The sequence below is a fragment of the Candoia aspera genome, chromosome 1 (genome assembly GCF_035149785.1).
Source record: "Candoia aspera isolate rCanAsp1 chromosome 1, rCanAsp1.hap2, whole genome shotgun sequence".
NCBI lineage: Eukaryota > Metazoa > Chordata > Lepidosauria > Squamata > Boidae > Candoia > Candoia aspera.
The window spans coordinates 278,045,565-278,069,721 of NC_086153.1; the positions used below are offsets into that span (position 1 = coordinate 278,045,565).

At 38.0% G+C, this 24,157-nt stretch overlaps 1 protein-coding gene across 4 annotated transcripts in view; it reads right to left on the reverse strand.

The window, feature by feature from the left end:
* NUMB (NUMB endocytic adaptor protein) overlaps positions 1-22,989 on the reverse strand; it is a 77,893-nt gene extending 54,904 nt beyond the window's left edge. For 2 of the 4 annotated variants that reach the window (XM_063289865.1, XM_063289863.1), the window contains exon 1: positions 22,769-22,907. The gene's annotated coding sequence lies outside the window, so the exon portion shown is untranslated. Of the gene's footprint in view, positions 1-18,100; positions 18,141-22,768; positions 22,908-22,956 lie in introns of those variants that run through there. The other 2 variants (XM_063289866.1, XM_063289867.1) reach the window with 2 other exon arrangements.
* Positions 22,990-24,157: the final 1,168 nt, after the last annotated feature.

A 24,157-nucleotide genomic window follows, 5' to 3' on the forward strand; every position in this document is an offset into this window, starting at 1 on the left:
GAAGATGTATATGTATCCACCCTTTCAAACTTCGCAGCATTCAAACATCAGTATTCACAATGCAATACAGACATGTATGTATCTGTGTAGTGTGCTCAAAAGAAATAGTGCAGGTGTAGCACATGGTGAGAGCCAGTTTGGTGCAGTGGTTAAGGCATCAGGCTAGAAACCAGGAGACTGTGAGTTCTAGTCCTGCCTTAGGCACAAAGCACAAGTCCTGCCAAGGCACAAACCTTGGGTCAGTCACTTTCTCTCAGAGCTAGGAAGGAGGCAATGGCAAACCACTTCCGAAAAACCTTGTCCAGAAAACTGCAGGGACTTAGAGAGCCTCGTGTGGTGCAGAGTGGTAGGCAGCCGCATTGCAACTGAAACTCTCCCCACAACCCAAATTCGATCCCAGCAGAAGTTGGATTCTCAGGTAGCCAGCTCAGGTCGACTCAGCCTTCCATCCTTCCGAGGTCGGTAAAATGAGGACCCAGCTTGCTGGGGAAGGTGATGACTGGGGAAGGCAATAGCAAACCACCCCGCTCTATAGTCTGCCAAGAAAACGATGCGAAAGCAGTGTCCCCCCAAAGGGTCAGACATTGCACAGGGGACCTTTCACACAGCACATGGTATCTTCCAGGAGTTCAGTGGTACAGCTTTAATTCAGAATTACCATAAGGTAAGAATATAAATACCAATGTTTACTCATTATCTAGCAGTTTCTCCTACTGCACTCTACAGCTATACTGAATGCACAAGATGATGAAATGAAGACTAATTTTATTTCAGTGTTCACTGATGACCGTCCAGAAGGTAAATATTTCAAAACCTTGATTATTTTGTGGGGTTTCATGGCTCACAACAAATAGTTTAAGATTCATTACATTCTTATGATTCAACATTTTAATATGGAAAAAGATTGACGAACAAGGCAAGTATGATTTGTGTTTAATAATCAAGCATAGCAAATAAAATGCAGAAAAGCTGTGCAATGTGTTGCCATGTAATAAAAATATGTAGCTGCCAGAGGCCTATTTGCTTGCAGCAGCCATTTCAAGAGAGGTTGTAAGACCAGAACTGACTCATACCTCAACCTTTATCAGGAACCATGTTTTGTCAGCAGCAGGCAAAGGGCTTTTTCTCCTGTGGTTTACAACATCAGTAACTTTTTGCCAGAACATATACTGCTTTAAAAATCTATGATAGGGGGAGTATATAAATGTTGTAGAATAATAAATTAATATTTTCTACTGTTGTCAGTTCTACAAACGTGTGATTTTTTTTCAACTAAAGTACACTGGTATTTAGGTATTATTCTAAACATTTTATTGTGCTAATAAAAAGGCACAATCTTATTACAATACTTACTCTAATATTAATAGTAGACTTATTATTTCTAAGTGCCTATCTTACAAATCCAGTGGGGCTATACGAATCATTTAGAGAGGCACTTCATTACTTGAAGCATTGAGGCACCACTTCAGGGTCCTCTACGCATTGTCTAACATACTTCAAGGCCCCTCTACTTTCAATGAACCTATCACTGGGCAGCAGCTTCACACCAATACTTTGATCACTTCCCATAATATCCCTCTAAATCAGTATTTCTCAACATCAGCCACTTTAAGACGCTTGGACTTTTACTTCCCAGAATTCTCCAGCCAGCATGCTGACTGGGGAATTCTGGGAGTTGAAGTCTACACTTCTTAAAGTTGCTGAGGTTGAGAAATGCTGCTCTAAATGGTTCCAATAACACTATAGTCCAATGAGGGCCAGGTATGTTCAGTTGCCACAGAATGCCAACTACTGAAGAAAGAGGAAAATGGAGGAGAAAAGAAAAAGAGAACTTATAATTTGGGAGAGAAATGGCTGATTGGTATCCTGAACAGGAGGTACTTGGCACTGAAACATTTTGTACGCTCCCATCTCTAATCCTTAAAAATGGTTTGCTGAATCTAGTAAAAGATTTTGTTGTTGTTTATTCGTTCAGTCGCTTCCGACTCTTCGTGACTTCATGGACCAGCCCACGCCAGAGCTTCCTGTCGGTCGTCAACACCCCCAGCTCCTCCAGGGACGAGTCCGTCACCTCTAGAATATCATCTATCCATCTTGCCCTTGGTTGGCCCCTCTTCCTTTTGCCCTCCACTCTCCCTAGCATCAGCATCTTCTCCAGGGTGTCCTGTCTTCTCATTATGTGGCCAAAGTAAAAGTAAAAGTAAAAGATACTGCCTTCCAATTGGCTCTAAATGTATATTTTGTCAATTTTAGTGTTAAATGCTAGAATTTGTAGGCTACATGATGATGAAATAAGTTGTAACAATGTGTCATTGAGGATAGTACAATACAGTACTGGCAGGAATTTTGCTTTACTTCTAAGCCAGCCAGCTTTAGCCATATATCTGAAAGTTTGTCCCCAAAACACAAATTTAAACAATAAATTTACATGCATCCTGCTGCAAATTTCCACAGCATTCTCATCACTGCATTTTATTCCAGCTTAAGTTAATCACTTATAAAATTATTTCTGGACTGATTTTCAGCCTTTCAACAAACCCTAAATATGTTAATATCTTACAAAGCCAAACTAGCTGCCAATTTAATGTGAATATAAATTATAGCATCAATTTCTAATCAGCAGGTGTATGATTATTAAGCTAGTCAACTTTCTCCAATTTGATTCCTCCAAATGGTTTTATCAATAATTTCTGATCATTGGTCTTGCTAACTAAATATGATGGGAACAGTAATTCAAAATAATTTAAGGCCTCAACTTTGAAAAAAAATCTGCTCACTTACACAATTTGCCTATATGAATCATGATGAAGAGTTCAAATGTATCTTTTAGTATTTTAATAGTCCTGACTTTATTAAAACAATCTGTTTGTAAAACAGTACTCTTCCTGACTGCCATGATCACTTATTTTCTACAATTAAGACAAAATAACAATGAACACCATATACAGTGAATGAAATAAAAGGGTTTATTATTATTATTATCAATATGATCTCTGTTTTAAAATCTGTTTACTTATGTAAGATAAAGCAAGTTACTATTCTAATCAGAGTAACCCACACCTTACCTAGAGTTGTATTAATTTCTACAGTGTAATCTGGATAATTTTCTCCCATAGGTACATTCCTACTGCTCAGAGAATTTAAATAATTTTTTCACGTAACAGGCAAATTCAACTTTTTCTGAATTATTGACTATCCATTTATCTACTATTGTCTCAAGGTCACCTCCAAAAATTCTTCTAAGATGACTTCTTAAACTTAATTGAGATGTAATAGTAACCCATCATTGAGCTTGGATATACAAACATCAGTGTTAAAATAACCCATCAAGCACACTGCTTTAGATCAACTGAGGGCTACTTTCCTAGTCTGATGTCTCACTGACAAGCATTCTTTCTTCAGATCAACTTTTTAGCCCTTCAGCAACTTTGGAAGAGTAGAAAAATTAAATGGACTACAGGCATCTACACCCATATCAAACCAGTGACTCATTAAAAGCACACCTTTTATTTCAGCAAGCAATACCAACAATCCAACAGATGCACTGTGACCTAAAAGTCTCCTACAAACATCTCCTACACATTTCTTGCTAAACTCTGCTTCTATAATAGTGCTCTCTTTTATGTTCCAAACCCCATGACTATTACCAGCAACATTTTATTCTGCCTATTCCCCAATAAAGTTTTACTACTGGAAAAATGAAAAAAAATATCTACATGAGGCAAGGATCTTTGTGTGGGAGAATTAAAAGGAAAGGATTTGTGGAGGGGTCCATGTGAGTACGGAAAAGGAGAATCCATAAGGACTGTTTTTCTTTCAGGTGTGCTAGGAGCAGGACCATTTCTGTTCTCCACCCAACACTGCCTTTAGTGTCAGGCTCTCTAACAGCAAATAATAGTAATGCGGAGAATGGACCTAAACTGAATACAGAAAATTATGCTTAAATGATTTATACATAATAACTAAACACCAAAGTCTTCACACATGTTACATCTTTTTAAGCTCATTCTTTTGACATCTAAAGCTGGACGATTATTAACCTTTTTTATGACTCTGGTGGAGCCTGAATTTCAATCATTAAGAAATAACTGATTGTATTGGGCAACTTCATTACTGGATATCATTATGTTTGTTATGTTTTTAATTTCTCTATATACCACCCAGATAACTCTAGTGTTGGGTAATTTAAAAATCCAAAAACTGAACAAAACAAACCACCTTGGGGTTAAGTAGCCTCTTTTTCTCACAATATGTTCATTTCTGTCTCAAACATTTAATTTCATGACCACTACTATTTTCTTTTGAAATGGGCAAACTGAAATGGACAAACTGCACTTTAAGTGAATTATAGTACAGAGTCTTCAATTCTAGCTTGCAAGCAGCCCTTACTGGATGAAATATTAAATTTGCCACAAAATCTGATGTTATATAGGGTACACAGAAGGAAGAAGAAAGCACAACGTACAAAAGTTTGAGATTCTTTGTTATGTCAAAACCAATCCAACATCTCTTACTAGATATGTATACAAAACTTTCTGCTATTTAAATATAATGAATGATTTACATATATATTTCTGGTTCTTAAAGCCAAACAAGATGGATCTTTAAAAACATTCCAAAATTGATTTACTATGAATAGTAACTTACTACCAAAAATATGTATCTTGGTGCAAAGGCCCACCCCCACCCAAATTTATTACAAGTTATATCAAAGGCAGGGCAGGGCATTTGAAGCACAATATAAGAGGGTTGATTAACAAGCAGGTAAAGGGTAAAAGGATATAAATAATTGAGAAGGTTGTATCTACACTAGGATTTCCAGAGATGTTTTTGTTAGCAATGCCATACTTAATGATAGCAATATTAAAGCAATACCAATGGCATTGTATTTGTCATGGCATCAGTCACTGTTCTATTCAGAAAGGCACTTGATTTTCCAAGTCTATATTGAAAACACCCAACAATGTGTATAATTATGTCCTGATCAGTATTGAAATCTTTAACATGCATTGATCTGAAAGGGACAATATTCCTTATTTTAGATTATTTTAGATTGCTGCCCTAGAACTAAAAAAATAAAAATATAAACTACTAACAGCTTAACTCATTCCATGTTCAAATTGCCTTATAGACAGTCCTCGCTTAACAGCCACAATAGGGACTGGAATTTCAGTAGTAAGTGATGCAGTCATTAAGCGAGGCACATGACCAGATCTGATTTTATTACCATTTTTGTGGTAGTTGTAAAGTGTATCATAACAGTCGTAAACCGAATGAATTGTTTCCAATTGATTTTTTGGGAAGGTCGCAAATCGTGACCACGGGACACTGCAAATGGTCGTAAATGCAAGCCGGTTGCCAAGCGCCCAAATTGCAATCACATGACCACGGAGATGGTGCGACGGTTGTAACTTCAAGGACAGGTCATAAGTAACTTTTTATGTTATAAAAATAATAAGGCAATATTAAAAGTTCTGATTTAAATTCATAAGTGTACTATAATTATATTTTTATTTAAGATATCTTGTCTTTATTGTATTTTAATCTTTTTAGCTTTACTGTAAACTGCCCAGAGTCCCTCCTTTGGGAGGAGATGGGCGGTGATAAAATTTGATAAATAAATAAATAAATGACTGATATAATATATGCAACTTAAGTAGACCTAGGATGGTAATTACCATCACAGAACATAATGAAACCCTTTCATGGCCCAAAAAGAGAGTACTTCAGTCCTACTTTAAAAAAAAATCTAGCACCAATTTCCTCCTTGACTATTTTTTAAAAATTCAGAATGCACTAGTATTATATACATATTTTATTGCCATGGGACAATATGATGGGGTGGGGTCTTTGCACAAATTAGTAATTGGTGATATATAACAAGGAAGTCAAGAAAAAACAGGACAAAGGTATCTATAATACTTAGTAGCATCTAGCAAGTTGTACCTTGAGAATATATAGTTAGATGCCGATATTCTTTCTAAATAATTTGGATTCATGAATGAGCTAAAAGCTTTCTGGACATGAAGCATTTCATTTCCACATTCTATATATTTCACGCACAAACACACACAAGCACACACTAACATATTTAGCAGTAAAGAGTAACTCAGTACTTACTCCTAGACTTCAAAATGGGAGTCATCAAAATCTAACATATGCTCCCCTCAAGAAATACCTTTTAATATTGTACCAGAAATTATGAGATCTGCATTCTTTATGACACTCTCCATAATGACTACGTCAATGTATTCCTTCATGAGTATAACTCATCCTTGCAAATAAAACTGAGTAGCACACAATCTCCTATACAAATCACCCAGTTTATGGACCTAACCTCTTCTGCCGTTCCTATTACATCCACATTTGTAGAAGATAAGAGGGGTTGCTGTCAGTAACTATAGACAAGCCTGTATTTGAATAATGCCTTGCCTCAGGCTACCATAATGCATTGCTTCATTGCAGTCCCAAAGAATGTAGCTGTAAGCATGGACAAGAAACAGAGCTCTCCTGAAGAATCTCTAAAAAAAACCCACCTTCCCTCTTCTAAGCTGCCTTTTGAAAGAGGAGCAGCACAAAATTGCTGTTCAGTGGAACTCAGAAAGCAAAAGTTCTACTTTATTATTTGCAAGATTACTATAAATTCTTATTCTGAAGAGTGACTTTGTATGTACCAGGGATGAACTTCCAGATATTACTGAAGTGCAATTCTCAGCAGCCCTCACCCCTGGTCGTGCCGGATAGGGCTGCCATCACTCAACATCTGGTGACCCATACGTCAATCATCTCTGACTTATAGGATACATTAATATCATGATTTTTTAAAATCCATTCAATCATGTCCAATTTTCGGAGACTGCCTGGACAAGTCCCCTGCAGTTTTTCTTAGCAAGGTTTTTCAAAGGTGGCTTTGTGCCTAAGGCGGGACTAGAACTCACCATCTCCTGGTTTCTAGCCTGATGCCTTAACCACTACACCAAACTGGCTCTAAATATCATGATGTCCATATATTAAATTATTAGATATTGGTTGAAGACCCATTATCAATTGTGTAGTTTGCTCTAAAACAGAAATAACGTTCATACATGAAAAAAATACTTATTCTAATTCTGATATGTTGATATCTTTTAAAAGGTGGTATATTTTAATGTGTTCATGCAGCTACATTTTGGCCCAAATTATATTCAGCCAAAAAAAAAAAAAACGATAGTTTCCCTCAAGTTCAGCTCCACTCCTAGTGCCTTTTCATGGACACATGTAACTTTCTTGGCAGCAATACGCAAGCAGTTTGTCACTGCTTTCTTCCAGAGTTCTTTTGAACTCCCGGTTAGCCTGTAAACTTGGTACTTTCTTGGTATTGAATTATTAAATTTACTTGCTAGAATTTGGATAGATTTCTACAGTAAATATATCCTTAATGATATTTAAAGGCTGTATTTTCCCAAACAAGCTTTTCTGTTCTTTTATTCCAGAAATTTTGGTTTTAAGAGCAGCATTAGTCAGTAGAAGTAAAACCTTAGATAGCAAAATTTTCAATCCACTGCTGATGGAAGAGGTCAGAATATTCCACCCTTAAACTCTCCCATCTCATAGAAATTATCAGGAGCTGAGTGCCGTATCAGGCAGAAAAGGACAAAGAAAGTTCCTTGCAGCTGTTCTTCTGGCTGATCTAAAGAGCCAGGCTGCCCCCCTTATTACGAGGTTGACTCTTTTTTTTTCTTCTTTTAAGTCACTGTCATTAAGCAGGTCCTTTCTGAAATTCAGAGAAGATATTAGAAGGGTTTAATGACAACCTCCGCCCTTAAGAAGAATCCTGTCTGTATCCAGCCTTTATTCTATCCTATCCCCATTTTTTACTAATAAAAAATAAAGAATAAGGTCTTATACCTTGTATAGTCATGAGGAACCATAAACATGGGGAAACTGATTATTATTTTGCTTTTATCTGAAGGTCATGCCTCTCTTTTTCTTCAACTAATTGTATTTTTTCCTACACTTATATTTCTGAGTACCCACTGAATAATCCATTGCGGACTCAAAATGCTAACCCTTGTATTATCAGTCAATGCCAATTCAAAAATATTTCTAGTTCTGCACACACCATCAAGTTGTATATGATTCTTATTCAGACATGGGAAATATGCCTATACTATTGTGGGGAAAGGAAAATATGTACAGCATATTATTTGGATGAACCAGAAAATTGTTCTTGAGTTAGGGAATAGGAAGCTAAAAAAGTAACCTTTTGACAAGGAGTTTCAACAGACTGCAATATTGCTTTGTATTGCACCAAGAAGTGAATCTGAGGTAACAAATTCACAAGGGTGTTTGCTTCTAATTAAAATGTTTTTGGTTTTTTTTGGAAAACATTTGGTTTGAGATATGTTGCACTCATTCCCTATTAGAAGCATGTTTTAGTAATTTGCTATTACATAAATTTGAATGTGATATATCATTCTTCTCTTCCACCACGCAAACCTTTCAGGTTAAATGAACTTTGGAAGCTAAGAATAAGCCAAACAAGAATTAACTATGTAAAAGATAAAAGGTCCGAAGGACAAAGTCCCAGATTTTCTAGTGAAGTGCTATCAACACAATTCTACGACTAATCTCTACCAGGAAAAAACTAACTCCTACATTAGTTCAAATACCATACTATTGTAATAATTTGGGGATCCATAATTTACAAATATTGTACAAACTGGCAAGGAAGATGGCCTGTTATTTTCCACACATGTCCTTCCACTCCTTCATACAGTGATAGAGATTAGAGATAAAAGCACATTTTCTTTAAAGAGATTAGATTTTGGACAGTATTTTATTCTTTATATTGATGAGGGAAAATGAAATTATTTTTCCAACTCTTTAAAAAAATTCTACTTTCCAGACAAACAAAAATAGGAGAATCTACATGATAACTAAGGTAAAGAATTACAAAAGTTGCAAAATGAAAAACAAAGTGAAGACCAAAATTATCACTGACAGAAGTTAAATAAATTTAGATAACTTTCTACAAAACAGTTTTCTCCTTAGAGAGATCATCTTTTCATTTTATCAATAGTAGCATCAGACTTCCCAATAAAATATGAGCTGAATGCATACTTAGGCAAGTCTCACAGATGTGTTCATTCTTATTGCAAAACATCTGGGCCAAAAAGGTTGGATTTGACAAATGATAGAATACAAATAAAATTTCTCCTAATATATGCATCTCACCCAAAAGCCTCTAAGGTTTCACCAGGTTCTAATCACATCTTTTCAAGCCTAAAGTTTCATGATGCTAAATCCTACGTCTATTATTATATCCTGCAGTGAACATTCTTTGTACAGACATAGGAAAGCACGTAGAGCATATACAATGCAGCAGACAGATGAAAGAGGCTTAATTAAGAAATAGTGTAGCAAGCTGTTCTCCCATTTATGGTTATAAATTAACATGGTTTATAATATAAAGAAGCATTTAGCACAGTTTATAATATATAGAAGCATATAAGCATTTACTTATCACTGGAGTCAAGTGACTCTGGACAGTTAACAATAAAAACAAACAATCCATTATAATAGTGTAATGGGATTTATTTATATCATACTTAAAAACTAATTGCAGAGCAGAAATAAAGGACTATCAGTTAATTAATTAAAATAAAAAAATTACGTGGACATAGTACAAACATAGGCAATTCTAATTCTAAAAAATACTAGGATACCAAAAAGGTATTTATAATTTAAAAAGGAGATAAACTAGGCCATATAAAATGTACTAACAATATTTAACTAATTAAATCAAATAATCAGATACACAACATAAAAGCCAGGGAACGTGAGCAAAAGTAGGAGAGGGGAGTCCTGTCAGTAGGCTGTTGCAGTAATGTAGATGTGATACAACCACAGCATGAATAAGAAGTTTTGTGGTATCGGGCATCAAGAACTGAATGTTACATGGATGAAAATGGCAGGCCCTCATATTAGTTGCAGGGTCAACCTATTGTCTATCTACACACCCAAATTCCTGGCAACTGGCATGGGGGCAATCTCATAACCCTTGAGACAGAAAGAAAAATCAGAAAGTGGGGGAATGGTGATCAGAGTGAAACACTAAAATTTGTTTTGTCCACGTTGAGTTTAAGATAATGGAGAGTAATCATTATGAAATTTCTTGTAAAAAGCCCACTGTGAAATCCCATGTCTCACATAAGCTTGGAAAAAGATCAATACACTAGGGTATCATTGGCACTGGCTCAGAAAATTGAGGCTAGTGATCAAGTCATTCAAAGGAGTATAAAGAAAACAGGGCCCAGGATTGAACCTTGGGGAATACCAACAGTGAAAGGGAACCTGCATGAAGTAGAGTTGTTAAAAGCAACAGAAAAACAACAAGACAAAAGTGACCCAAACAAGGAGAAAGCTGCACCAGTGACACTCATAGACTACAACTAGGACAAAAATATCTGATGGTTAAGAGTATCAACCTGGGTGATAAGTCTAAGAGCACCAGCACAAATAACACGTGCTGTGCCTTGGCCACTAGAATGTTATGCTGTCTCAGTGGAACAACAGATGAAAATCCTAATTGATAGAGATCACAGAGGTCATGACGAGCAAGACAGGTCACTAGTTGAGAGATAACAACTTAGGAAAAAAGGAAGGAGGGACACGGGGCGATGGGCTAGAACAGTTACAAGGCTCAAGGGAAGGTTTACTTCAACAGAAAGCATAAAAAAGTATGTATAAGATGTTTTATGTTTAATGTACTATAGATGTTTTACTTAATTTTTCACAGTGGGATGTAAATATGTTTAAATAAATTTTAAAAAGGAGTCAGGAAACCTGGCAATGGATAACAAACAGTTCACTAGGCTACTCGAAAAAAGAATGGAGGGAAGGAAAAATACAGGAAGGAAGGAAAGGAATCCAATAGGCAGGAATTACAGAGCTAAGACTTAATAGCATAACTTTATTGCCAACTTTTTTCTTATGGGATTCCAACACTGAATTCCCCTGGGGGTTTTGTTTGTTTCTTTTACAAACAGAACCCAAATTTGTGTTTTTCACTGAGTTTTGCACTAGCACCAAGTTTTCCCTCATAAATAGTGCAGCAGCCATGTAACTTTCCATTTTGAGAGTTTGAAGGTGGTGTGCTTCATAAGTAGGTCTTTTAAAAAGAATTTTCTATTATATGTTTCCCAATAAGACATTTTGTTTTACTAGAATTATAATCACTAACAGCTAATGGACATTTTTTTAAAAATGGAATAGTTCTAGGAAGCATTCATGTATGAGTTTTGTATATTCTATCATAAGAATATGAAGTCTACATTTACTTACAGTATACTATTCTTGGACTATTTGACATGACAGGTAAGTTATGTCTTTTGCTAAGGTGTAAAGGTATTTCAAACGGTGTGTTGGCTTGCAAGGGAAGAGAGATCCTAGCTTGCATAAAATCCTGTAAACAAGCTTGGATAAAGCTGGGCTTTGGTTGTACTTGTGGCATACTGGCCAAAATGTGCCCAAACTGATTGGCATTGTCCTTATCTTTGGTAGAGGATGCTGCATATGGCTACAATAAATTTTCTCTAACTTATTAAAAGCATTATAAGAAAGTTGCTCAAAGCCATGATGGATGATAGAGGTCAACATTTTGGGCCTTCCTGGTGATGACAATAACATATGGAAGACTTGGAATGAGAGAAGTAAATGATAAACAGGATGATTTATAAATGAAATGAAATAAATAGATATGCTATATGCTCTGAAACTAAGAGAAATGGAAAGGATGTACTGGATCTGAATGAAGGCAGCCTGAACCTATGGCCTGAATTTCATAAATACATGCAGGGAAGTGAAAATGGAGATTCATTATGAATGAAAAGGCTAAAATGTATATCAAAGTATAACTGATACCGCCTAGATTGCTGTGAGTATATATGAGAGCAGGAATCCATCAGTTGGTGAAGGTTGTATGTTATACTTCAGTAAATGGTACATGGAAGAACCAGATATGAGTGTTAAGAGAAATTGTACAACACTCTAAATGACTGTGACCTGGGGAAAAATATTCTGTTAAGTGACATAAAAAGAGAGAACAAGATAAGTGCAGAATGTGCACTTACATGCGTGTACAGAGAGAGAAAGAGAGAGTGTGCCATAGAAATGTGTGGTTACACTAATAGGAATTTATTTAGTTAAATTGATTTATATGGCCATCCATGTCACTAATGCGACTCTGAGTAGCTAACAAAAAATTTAAGATACAATGTAAGTACAATATAAAAAATATATATCAAGACCAACTAAAACACAAAATGGCTGTTGAAGACACCATACACCAGCAATTTGGGCTCAATTGCTCTCCCAATCCTACATCCAGGAAAACAACCAAGTCTTCAAGGCTTTCAACAAGGTGAGCAGAGTTGAAGCCAACCTAACCTTGAGTGGTATGGTATTTTAGAGGATAGGAACAGCTATGGAAAAGGCACACTTCTTGGGTCCCACTTGATGACAATCCCTAATTGATGGAACATGGAGCATGGAAGAATTAAAAATGGCACAGCAAATCCAAAGTGATTTTGATAGAATAAAAGCTAGTTTGGAAATGGGTGAAAAGGGCTAAACAAGTAGTCTCCAACAGAGAAATGGAATTAAAAATAAAAGTAATGAAATGCTTTGAGATAAAACTGAAATGAAAGAATGTTTGGATTATTTTAGAGATTGTATAGGAATGAAAATATGTCAAACAATCAAGTTAAAACATGCTCTAAATGTTAGTGTTCGATTAAAACAAATGAAAAAAAATCATACATGTAAGAATACTGAAAAATGGAAAGGCTACAGGAATAGATGGTATCATTGGAGAAATGTTAAAATTTGGATGCAGTTAGCTTATGGAGTAGCTGTGTAACTTCTTCAGTGTACATGTGAAAAATGCATTTGCGCCTGCTGACTGGAACAATGCCATTACTATTCCCTTAAACAAAGGGAAAGGTAGCAAGACTATAAACAAAACCCATTGTGGAATTCATCTGCTAAGCATACCTGAGAAAGTGTTTGGCAGAATTTTGACTGACAGGATACGAGAGGTAACAATGAGCAAAGTTTGGGAATGAAGTGTGGCTTTATGCCCGATAAAGGGTATGCATACCGGAGTTTTGCTGTTCAGGGGATCACTGGTATGTTTGTTGATTTAGAGCAGTGTTTCTCAACCTTGGCAACTTTAAGCATGGCTGGGGAATTCTGGGAGTTGAGGTCCAGACATCATAAAGTTGCTAAGGTTGAAAAACACTGATTCTTAGAAAATGTATGATAGAGTCAATGGACTTAAATTATGAAATGTTCTACACAGATATGGAGTTGAGGGCTGGTTGCTAAATGTGAGAAGTATATGCGTGGTGAGTATATGCGTGGTGTAAAGCACGCATGAGAATAAATGGAATAGTTACCAGTGATTCAACACTGAGAAGAAAGCAAGACAAGGATGAATGATGTCCCTTTGGTTGTTTGATGTATTTACGGATACATGTATAAGGAATGCTTATGATGACATCACAAATATATTGACTGAGGCTGTAAATGTGTATGTACTTTTATATGCAGACACTTCTGTGAAAATCCAAATGATTTGCAATGAATGATAAATTGTAAGATACAAAAAGTATGGCTCTGAAAATTAATGTATTAAAGACCAAGAGAGTTGTTTGACAGAGAAGATGTAGCAAATAATTTGAAGTTATAAATAAATGACAAAAATTTAGAGCAAGTAGATGAATTAGTGCACCTCAGTAAAATGTTTAGTAAAATGGATGAGGGATGATGAAATCTTAAGAAGTGCTAATGCTGGTAGAAAGGTAATAGGTAATATACAGTATGGAGAGCCAGTTTGGTACAGTGATTAGGGCACCAGTATAGAAACCAGGAGACTCTGAGTTCTAGTCCCATCTTAGGCACAAAGCCAGCTGGGTGACCTTGGGCAAGTCATTCTCTCACAGCCTTAGGAAACAGGCAAGGGCAAACCACTTCTGAAAATATTGCCAAGAAAACTGCAGGGACTTGTCCAGGCAGTCACCAGGAGTCAAGACTGACTTGAAGGCACAAAGCTATAGCACACACACACACACACACACAGCATGTTGCAAGAAATTAATGTTTGTCAAACAAAATGCAAAAGGCTGTAAACAACAGCATGCTTTTGTCACTTTCTAATAGGGAACTGTGAACTGTGTGCATAAGGAAAAACATAAAAGTTGAATGCATTAGGAATGGGGCACTTAAATGTGTGGCAAAGCATAAAATATAGGTAAAAGTGAATGGGTAATGAATGCATATGGATTGAATATGGACGTGTGTGAGCAGCACAAAAGAATACTGATGTGGCTTCTCACAGAAGGAATAAGGACTGGATCTCATAACAAATATATGAAGGAAGAGTCAGTGGATCAAGAGGACGGGGAAGACAAAGTTGTGATTGGATGGAGTCAATGAATCCTAAAAAACAGAGAGGTAACACATGAAGCTGTTTATAGACATGGTGGAAGCAAGGAGGATAGAAAAGTTTTCAGATACAGGTGTTGCTATAAACCAGATTCAGCAGTATTTCCTTTTATTTTATGTCTTAATTTCTTTGGCTTGCTGTTTCTTACTCCCTTTCTATACTTTTGATAATGCTGTTTACCCTGAAAGAAATAGCATGATGGGGGCATATGCATGAATGTATTTATATATGTATATTACTTCTTAAGATATAACAGAATTGATTTATTAGCTTATTAAAATTTTCAGTGCCAAATTTTTTTCCTAAATTTCTAATAGTGCAATGGAAGTGCATGCTATTGAGTTACCAAGTTACCACAATAATTTCCAAGTAGAAATTTTAATATATATGAATGTAACAAATAAGATACATTAATTCCACATGACTGATTCTTCCTAAATATTCATCTCAGCTTCTTTTGGTTCTCAGAAATTTGTGAATATTTATACAACACACAAAACTAAAAAACATGAACTATATTATGTTAATGCATACCAAATAAAAAAGTAAGGCAGAAAAAAACCCACACTATTGTTCCTTCCTATCCCATCAAGCATTTTATTTTTTCAGGGACAAAACAAAAAAATACAGCTAGACAGATTAAATATCAAAGTTACATACACATGAGAAATTATTTTATTGTCTTTCATTAAGCAGCTCTTTAACACTACATAAACTAAGGCTGCATTCCTACACACACTTCTTTGGTAGTTAAGCCTTACTAAACTCAGAAGAACTTACGTCTGAACAAATATGCACAGGATCAGTTTATGAGCCTATCTGCTCTTCAAAAGGCACATGCATCAGTTGGCAGTATGAAGCATCTAGAAACATACTGTCCGGCAAATGTCCTATCAAAGATACAAAATAGTAAACATGTAATTGTCCCATCAGGAAAAGCTCTCCACACAGAATTCACAAAACTAAAGGCTCAGTCCAACAAATTAAGGCTAAACTATTGGAAGATAGGGGACAGAACTAATTGTTTCTGGGAATGTGGCAGTCTGCAAAGACAGAATTACCAGAAAGACAGTACAAGTCCAAAGCATACCAAACATGTTTGCAGAAAGAAAATGACCAAATGATTTTCCACAGAACTTTGTTCAGCTTTTTCCAACAAAACACACACAAGAAGAACTACAGGGATGTCTCAATAAGTAACTGGCTGGCAAGGTACCGGGCTTGGGAAAAAAATTAGGTGAAGTTTTGTTATGCAAAAAAAAAAAAAATGATGACCCCTCTTTATCCTTCATACATAATTATAGTTTAGCACTATGTAGAACCATGAATTATATGACCTTGCCAACTTAAGAGCCAATGCATATTAAAATTCCCATTATATTACTCTTTCCTGAGATGCAAAGTATTTCAGGAAAAGGTTCAACATTTAAATATATTTGCTGAAGCCATAACTTAAGATATATTTAGAAGTATAAAGATCTATTTATTCCTCTACAACTATGAACAGAAAAAGTTTGATATGCCCCAAGCAATAAAAATCTGTGTCCCAGAAGGAAAGCAGAGACCCTGTCCAGGACTTTTTGTTAGAGTACCAATTTCACTTATCTGCAGTCTTACCTAAATGGGAATTAAAAGGACATTACTAGAAACTTAAAAGATGCTTTTTCTTTCTGCTGAATATGGCCCACAGGGACTAGTCATCCAGTTAGCAAGATCTTCTTCCCCCAAGATCCAGTCCTTCTCCCCTTTCCTAGCTTTGACTGAGTCCCCACAGGCTCACCATAATTTCTAAGAAAAGTGAGCAGCTCTTCTCTCCAGTCAGCAGCTAATAAAAAGATATTCCCATACTCAAGGATTTAAAATCACTTCCACCAACTATTTTAGAGACACACTGCTGTACAGTAAGACTTTTTCACTAGGAGGGGGAAGGCAGCATTACTGAGGAGAAAAAACGTCTTCCTGTAGAGAGACAGAATATGTTTGTATGTGGGGTGACACCAAATGGGAAGTAAGTGCACAGAGACGAAAAAGAGAAACGTGTGTTATAAGATGCATGTCCACTATCATGTCCCCATCAAGTCTGGGATCTGGCCAAGCTCTCTGTATTCCTCACCTCACCTGGATATGTATTTGCCTAAAGTCAATTCAGTCCTTGAGCTGAAATAGGATTTATGTTCCTGGAACCAGGGCCGCAACTGGGGGGGGGGGAGTGGGCATGTGCCTCAGGTGCCGCGCTGGGGGGGGCGCCAAAATGAGTGCTGGGGGGGTGCCAAAATGGGCACAGAATCCATGTTTGCCCCGGGTGACACAGACCCTAGCTCCAGCCCTGCCTGGAACAGCAGCAACATTTTATATTTTAGGCATGCTTTCTGGCTTTGTCATTCAGCAAGTCCAGATTCAGCAAGGTCTTTGAGCATCCCCAAACTTTAAAGTGTCACGGGTGTAACTATGAAATGATTGTTAATGTTTTGTGGTTTGCACAAAATTTTGGGAGTGTCTTCTGTTCCCATTCCAAGTAGTATCTTTTGTGCTTTTACTAATACATGCACACCCAGCAAGAAGTGTATGCAAGTAATGTCTCCACTGACTTGCATCCTGCAGACAAAAAAAGCTACATTGCCCCCCCAAAAAAAAGATTAGGGGAAGCCCATGTCCAAGAGACAATTTCCTTTAAATGGTGTGCTCTCCCACAGGAGCCAAACAAAACTGCTTTCCACTAATTTTTAAAGCAAAAAAAAAAAGCAATAGCAGTTGTATAAATGATCGAACGTGACCTCATGAGTACAGTGGTGCCTAAAAGTGCTGCAGTACACATGCCAGCACTTTTCACACCAAGAATCTTTATTCTGAAATGAATTTATGTTTTTTAATTTTATTGAAGAAATTTTTAACAAGATAAAAACAATATAAATAACAGAAAAGAAACTAAGACAGAATAGTGAATAAGCAAGAAAGAAGTAGAAAAGAAAAAGAAAAAAAAAATAAAGAAGCAGCTTCTGATCTTTCTGATGGCAATTATAAATGGAGTTTCTTTATGCTTTTAAGGTGCATGACCACTAACACTGCCTTTCATTTTACCCTCCATAAGAAATGAATCACAAGACCAAAATCTCCATCATAAAATATCCACAGGCAACAACACTACTGAAAGCAAAACTCGAACTCCTCAGATGATGTTGGTCTGCTGGCCATGGTGACTGAAACCAATAGGAAGCAGAATACAAACATATTTGGGAAAAGCCCAGCTTTCCACTCCATTTTCTCTTCCTTGGATTACAGCTAAACACAAACACATGCCTGGATACTAGCATCGTATCTCTGAGACTATTATTCACACAATTCATACCTTGCTTTTTGACAAAAGGCCACAAAGCAGTATTATTTCAGTGATTCTCTCAATTGCTAAATGGACTCCTTAAAGAGAAAGTTTACAGGCAAAAGGTCAGCTCTCACTAAAACTTTTTCTGCTTTAATACTACTGATATGTTATCTAAGTAGCCTTGAATAAAACTCTACTCCAGCACCACACACTTCATTCAATACTGTTACTGAGTTATTGTAGCCACCTGGTTTCACAATTACATCAAAATTACAACCACCTCTGACACTTACCCTTGCAACACTTTGGCCTCTCTCAGGCTTTATGTCATCTCTTCTTAGTTGGGGGAAATGAAACAAGATGGAATAGTTTAGCATTGAGAAATTTTTCAACATATTAGTGTCCACAAAGCAACAGTCTTTCTAATAGTGTCCTGACTATGGCCAATGCATATAACACTATTTCTAAACAACTCAGATTCTTGTTTAACAAAATATTTAAGAGTTTGATGTTGCCAGGACTATATCATACTGTATTATAACCAAATTTATATCTCACCTTTTCCTATTGCCTCAAGGCAGCTCACACAGCCTTCCTTTATTTTATCCCATAACCTCTCTCTAAAGTAAGTTGAACTGAGATATAATGACTTGTCCAAGCCATCCATTAGGCCCATGGTCAAGTAGAGACTTGAACCTGAGCTACTCCAATTCCAGTCCAATACATTAACCATTGTACTAATAGTTCTCTATTGTATTCTATTTGCTGTTTTTTGGATATGCGTTTTTTTCACTGCATAATATATTGTTGTAATATTCTGTGTTAAAGAGGGAATATCAGATGTATGCCTCAGATCCATACTTCTGCACAGTGACAGCATTTAAAATGGTTAGTTTTTTTGGTTTAGTCTATAGAAATACAAATGATCTGTGATTTGACAGTGATGGGGGCTGAGAGTCATTCCCTCAGATCCATGTTTTTATGCTATCGCATTTTCAAACAGACCAGATCCGTGATTTTGACAAATATTTATAGTTCTCATGAGAAAAACAACTACTATATATATTTTCTTCACACTGCATCAGTCAGTGTACCCTCCTCTTCTTTTACTTCTATCCTGCTTGGCCATCAGTTCAATTTAAATCTCTCCCACTCTAGCCCTTACAGTTTGCTGCTCCCAAAACATGCTTCTCAGCTGAGCAGAGACTACTGTCCTGTGTCCATAGCCAATCTGGGAAGGCCCTCAATAAAGAGTGGTGGAGGAGAGGATTTACTGGACATCTCTGAAGACTCTTTCTATAACAACCCAGGAAGATGCACTACATTACTTTACATCTGCCTGCCACTTGATAATGAAGATATTGAAGTGGTAGATAGCTTCTCCCTTTTTAGGATCAACCATCAACAGTACAGAAATAAGCAGTCAAGAAATATGCCACAGACTAGCACTTAGTAGAGCAGCCATGAAATGATTGGAAAAGTTATTTGGATGCTGTGTGATGTGTCTATATCTACAAAGTTCAGAATCGCGCAAGTAATTATTTTCCCTGTGATGGAAGTGAAAGTTGGACTCTGAAGAAGCAGGATGGGAAGAGCATTGACACTTTCGAACTTCGGTGTTTGAAAAGGCTCTTGAGAATACCATGGACAGCCAATAAATTAAATGAATCATAGAACGAATCAATCCACAGTTCTTATTTGAGGCACAAACAACCAGGCTCAGATTATAATATTTTGGACACATTATGTGAAGATTTAGCTCTCTTGAAAAATACATAATGCTGGGGAAAGTGGAAGGAAAGAGGATGAACAGCAGCAAGATGGATGGACTCAGTTACAGAGGCAACGGGTGCATGTTGTAAGACATGAAGGACCAAGTTAGGGACAGATCATCATGGAGAAAATCTATCTACGTGGTCAACAACAGCTAAGAGTCAACAACAACTTGGTGGCACATAATCAATCAACCTGCCTACCCCTGCATGTGGTATGCAAGGTTACAAATGGACCCATTCTCCCATCTGCCAGTGTTCTTTGCACTTTTTCCTCTCACCTGAAATAAGATAACAAAAATCTTTTCTCATCACGACAGAGGCAGTATGATGACCTGCTCTTGCTGCCATCGGCATTTCAGATAACCAGTTTCCTTGGCATACAAGCCCAAACCATTGGAAATGAGAAAAAAAGACATTAGCAGTATAGCTATATACTACAGTTTTACTGTAAGCAGTTAAAGAAAAGTGTTTAAAGGAGAAGGAAACAGAGCTGAGTGAGGAACATACAGTGGTTCTTGCCACCATTCTTTTCCTTATTTCCAGTACTTTTGACCCCCATTTCTAATCTACATACTGGGGATTGCATCCAGAGGTGCTGAGGATGAGAAAGAGACCAGTGTTCATTATAGTCACTTATTCAGTGCTTTTCTTTATAGCAGTCAAGAAAAAATAAAAGATTTTAAAGCAAAGGCAAGCAAAGGTAATAATGGAGGCAAATACAGCCTTCTATACAGGATACAGCACCCAGAGGAATGTGTAGAAAGGAGCAGATGAATTTAATCTCTTAACCAATATTATTTTTACCAATAAACATTTGGATTGCTCAGAAATAGTTTTACAAGTCTGGAATTGACAACTGCCTATTCTAAACTAATCTAGAGCCAAGAACATTTTCCAAGTAGCTCTGGATTCAATTAAAATATTTTCAGTACTTCCAATCTTAGAGCTCATAAGTACAAAGTTGAGCAATTCCATGTAAAACTTTAGACATAACACTTTTGACTGACTGCTATACCTACTAGCAATCTGGCAAAATGTTTAGCTTCTTCAACCATATTTCTTTAAATGGAACACAGGACTGTGAAGTAAGTCATACCATCCAACACCTCTCAAGTACTTAGATGTATTAAGTGGTGTACCATAATTCATCTATCTAGGCTAATCACTTGTCTGATAATCTGTGATGGCTTAATCTCCACAAGCTAGGAGAGAATGTTGCTTTGTAATGTTTCAAAATTCATTTAAAATGTTACCTTATTTAATGGTGTATCTGGATTTGGGCAGTAATGTTCCAGACAACAGTGTATGAGCATAACATACATCATCTAATCAGGGTGAGTTAATTCAGTAAATAAACATGTAGGAAGATGCAAATCATCACAATAGGATTTATTTTCCTTATTGTATATTTTCCACCAAAGAGTATAATAAATATTTGATCCAAGACAGCTCTTTTGGTGTAAAATGTTAAAACTACACTGTAGAATAATTTTCTGTATACTGAGCAGTGGTTTAACTCTCCCCCTAAATGTATACAGTTGAAGATTAAGAAAGTTTAGTAAGAAACAAAGATTACAAACTGAAAGAATGAACAATTTTATATTTGCATTTTGTTGATTATGATGTCATTCAGTGTTTCCATAAGGACTGGCCAAGTGAAAGAACCGAGTAACAGTTCAACAATCCAGTGGAAAAATGGTAATGATCATTGCTGTTGTTTTGTGTCAGGCATAAAATAGATATGATAGATTTTGTAAGGCTTTTGACAGGATTAGGGAAGCCAAAATTATGCTTCCTTATTCTCTTTTGTGGCAAATAGTAACTAGAAACAAATGCCACTGCTGTACAACAGTCTGCTTCCTAACAGTCTCCTGTGCTGAAGACTACATATACACATTGTGGGAACTTCAAAATGTTTAAGACAAACATTTTCCAACACACTGAAACCAGGCAGCAAATCACTGTAAATGCATTACACTGAAAGACTGAATGGAGGGGCAAGGAAGAGAGGCTCGGAAGGCATGACAACCCACACACTAAACATAACATACTCTACCAGAAGCTTTTATACAGATTTATAACACATTAATGTATAGGTTACATAAATCTTGTGGATTAAGGAGGTCTGGATGAGAGCTGCTGTAAGAGAAGGAAATAATGGCTTTTCACAAAGTGAGCACTCTCAGAAATTTTAAGATGTAAATTCATTCAACCCATTTGAGAAAAAAAATTAACATCCACTTTATTCTTGTAGCTAACCAAAGAGACATGGATTCCTTGTTGATGCTATGTGAGAAAATGGGCAACATCACATATAAAATCCCATAGCTATTTGTGAGTTTGCATTATTTTTATAGTTTTAAAAAAAAAACTTTAGTCTTTTATCTAGAAAATGTGCCATTTTTTCCTTAAAGGCCAAACTGACCCCATGACTGAAATCAACACCTGTTTCACAGATGTTTTAAACTTTAACCTCACTGATTTCACCCCACAGCATATCAAATCTGTTTCTTAGGAAGCCCAGGAATAAGAACAAGAAATAAGGGACAATTAGCCTATCAGCGCTTTCCTGCCTGCACTCTAACCCCAACCCTCCTTTGGACTGCCAAGCGAGGGTTCAGCAAAAGGATCCCCACAAACAAGAAAGGCAGCGCAGCTCCGAGGAAAGGAAGCCAACTGGCAGCATTCCGTCGGAAACCCGACCAGCCCGAGCCGAGGCCTAAGCCGGGAAGGCAGGACAGTCACGGGCGCTCCCAGAACCGCCGCGGGGTGGCAACTCCTGCCCCCGAGGTCGGCCTCGCCGCCCGGCTCCGCGGGATGCTGCGGTGCTCTCCCCTCGGCGCGACCCCTCTCCCTCTCCGGCTTCGCGCGCCCCTGCCTTCCCCGGGACGCCTCACCGCCCGCTTTCCCGGACTGCTCGCCCGCCGCCGCGCCCAGCGTCCAGCCCGCCGTTTAACCCCGTCGCCCCCGCGCTCCTCCCACGGCGGGGGAACGGGGCCCGGAAGCCTCTGCGCCCGCGCCCCGGTCCCTCCGGAGCTCCAGCCCGGCTCAAGGGGGCCCTAGCCGCCCGCCGCCTCCCGGCAAGACGTTCCTTGCTCGCGATGGGCAGGCTCGCTCGCCCCTTCCTCCTTCCCTGCCCGCCCGGCTCTCGCTCTCCCCGGCCGCTCCTTCCCTCCGGAGACTCACCGCGGCGGTTCGGGGGCGAAAAGCCCAAGCCCCAGCCCGCCCCTCTGCTCCGCTCCACACCCCGGGCCTTTCGGCGCAAGTCGCCCGCTCTCTCCGCCGAGGACGAACCTCGCACCCGGTCTTCGGGAGCCCCTTCCCTCCGCCGAGCCCCACCCAGCCAGTTTCCCGGGCCGGCCGCTCAGTCTCACCTGCTACCCGCCGCCGCCGCCGCCGCCGCCGCCGCCGCCTCCCTTCAGCTTCTGCTAAGCCGCCAAGCCGCGCTGTCTCCCTCTCCCTAACAACAGCTCCCACCTCCTGAACTACTCTCTTCTTCCCCAGTTCGAGCTTCCCGACGCGTTCGCTGACTTCGGCAGGAACTGCTGAAAATAATTGGTGAACATTTACGCCTGTCAAAATCTCGCTCCACCTTTTCGTTCCCTAAGCATTTTGGTTTCCACTATGGTTTTGCTGCCCCCCTTCTTCGCCTACCTTTGTTTTATTGGTTCATACTGCTGGAAGTGGCGGCTACAATAGGTCAGAGAAGGTGCCATCATTGGGGATATCTCCGCCTCCCGATTCCGGAACCGCTATAAGTGCCTCGCTCTGGTTGTTTGGTTGCACAGTATGGAGGGAAGTGGTCAGTGTAGTGTGCCTCGCGTACCTGCTCTTAAGCGTACCCCACCACCGTACCCAAGGGAGGAAACGATGCCGTTATTTCTTTCACCTAGTGGTCCTTATTGTCCTTTGATAAACTGCTGCTGCAGTGTGGGTGTATTCATGGAATCAGATCTAGGAGAAATTCCCAATTATCTATAAGCATCAACCACGTATTGGAGAAGAAAACAATGCGTCCAAAGCATTTCCAATAGCCAGTTGACGCTTTGGCATTGGTAGGCAGAAAGAACTGCCTTCCTAGCCAAAATCATACCCACTTCTTCCCCTGTTGTTGTTAGTTGCTGTAGACCCCTCTTATTTTCCTTAAAAGTGGTTCGAACCTATCAAAAATTTGTCTTCCTCCATCCTGCTTCTCCATTCACATAAACCTACCTGAGTCACCATCTTACACATTTTTCTCAGATGGTTGAACTGAGAGCAAAAAGACACAAAATAATTTTATGCTGTCATTCTTACATTTTACTCACAGGTACTTTCAATTCGTGGAAACTACAATGTGTTTAAAGGATCAGGCCATTAAAGCAGAATTAATTTATTAAAATTCACAAAACAGGGATGATGGAATTAAGCTTTTGCTGTATTAGTGATTTTGCTTTTTTTTTTTCCCCTCCATGACTGGAAAGATTTTGACAATTTGGTAATGTGAACTTGTTTGAAGAAGTAGAAAAAGGTTCTACTTCTTCAGTAAAATATGAAAATAATGTTTATTTAACATAATCAATTATTTTATCAATA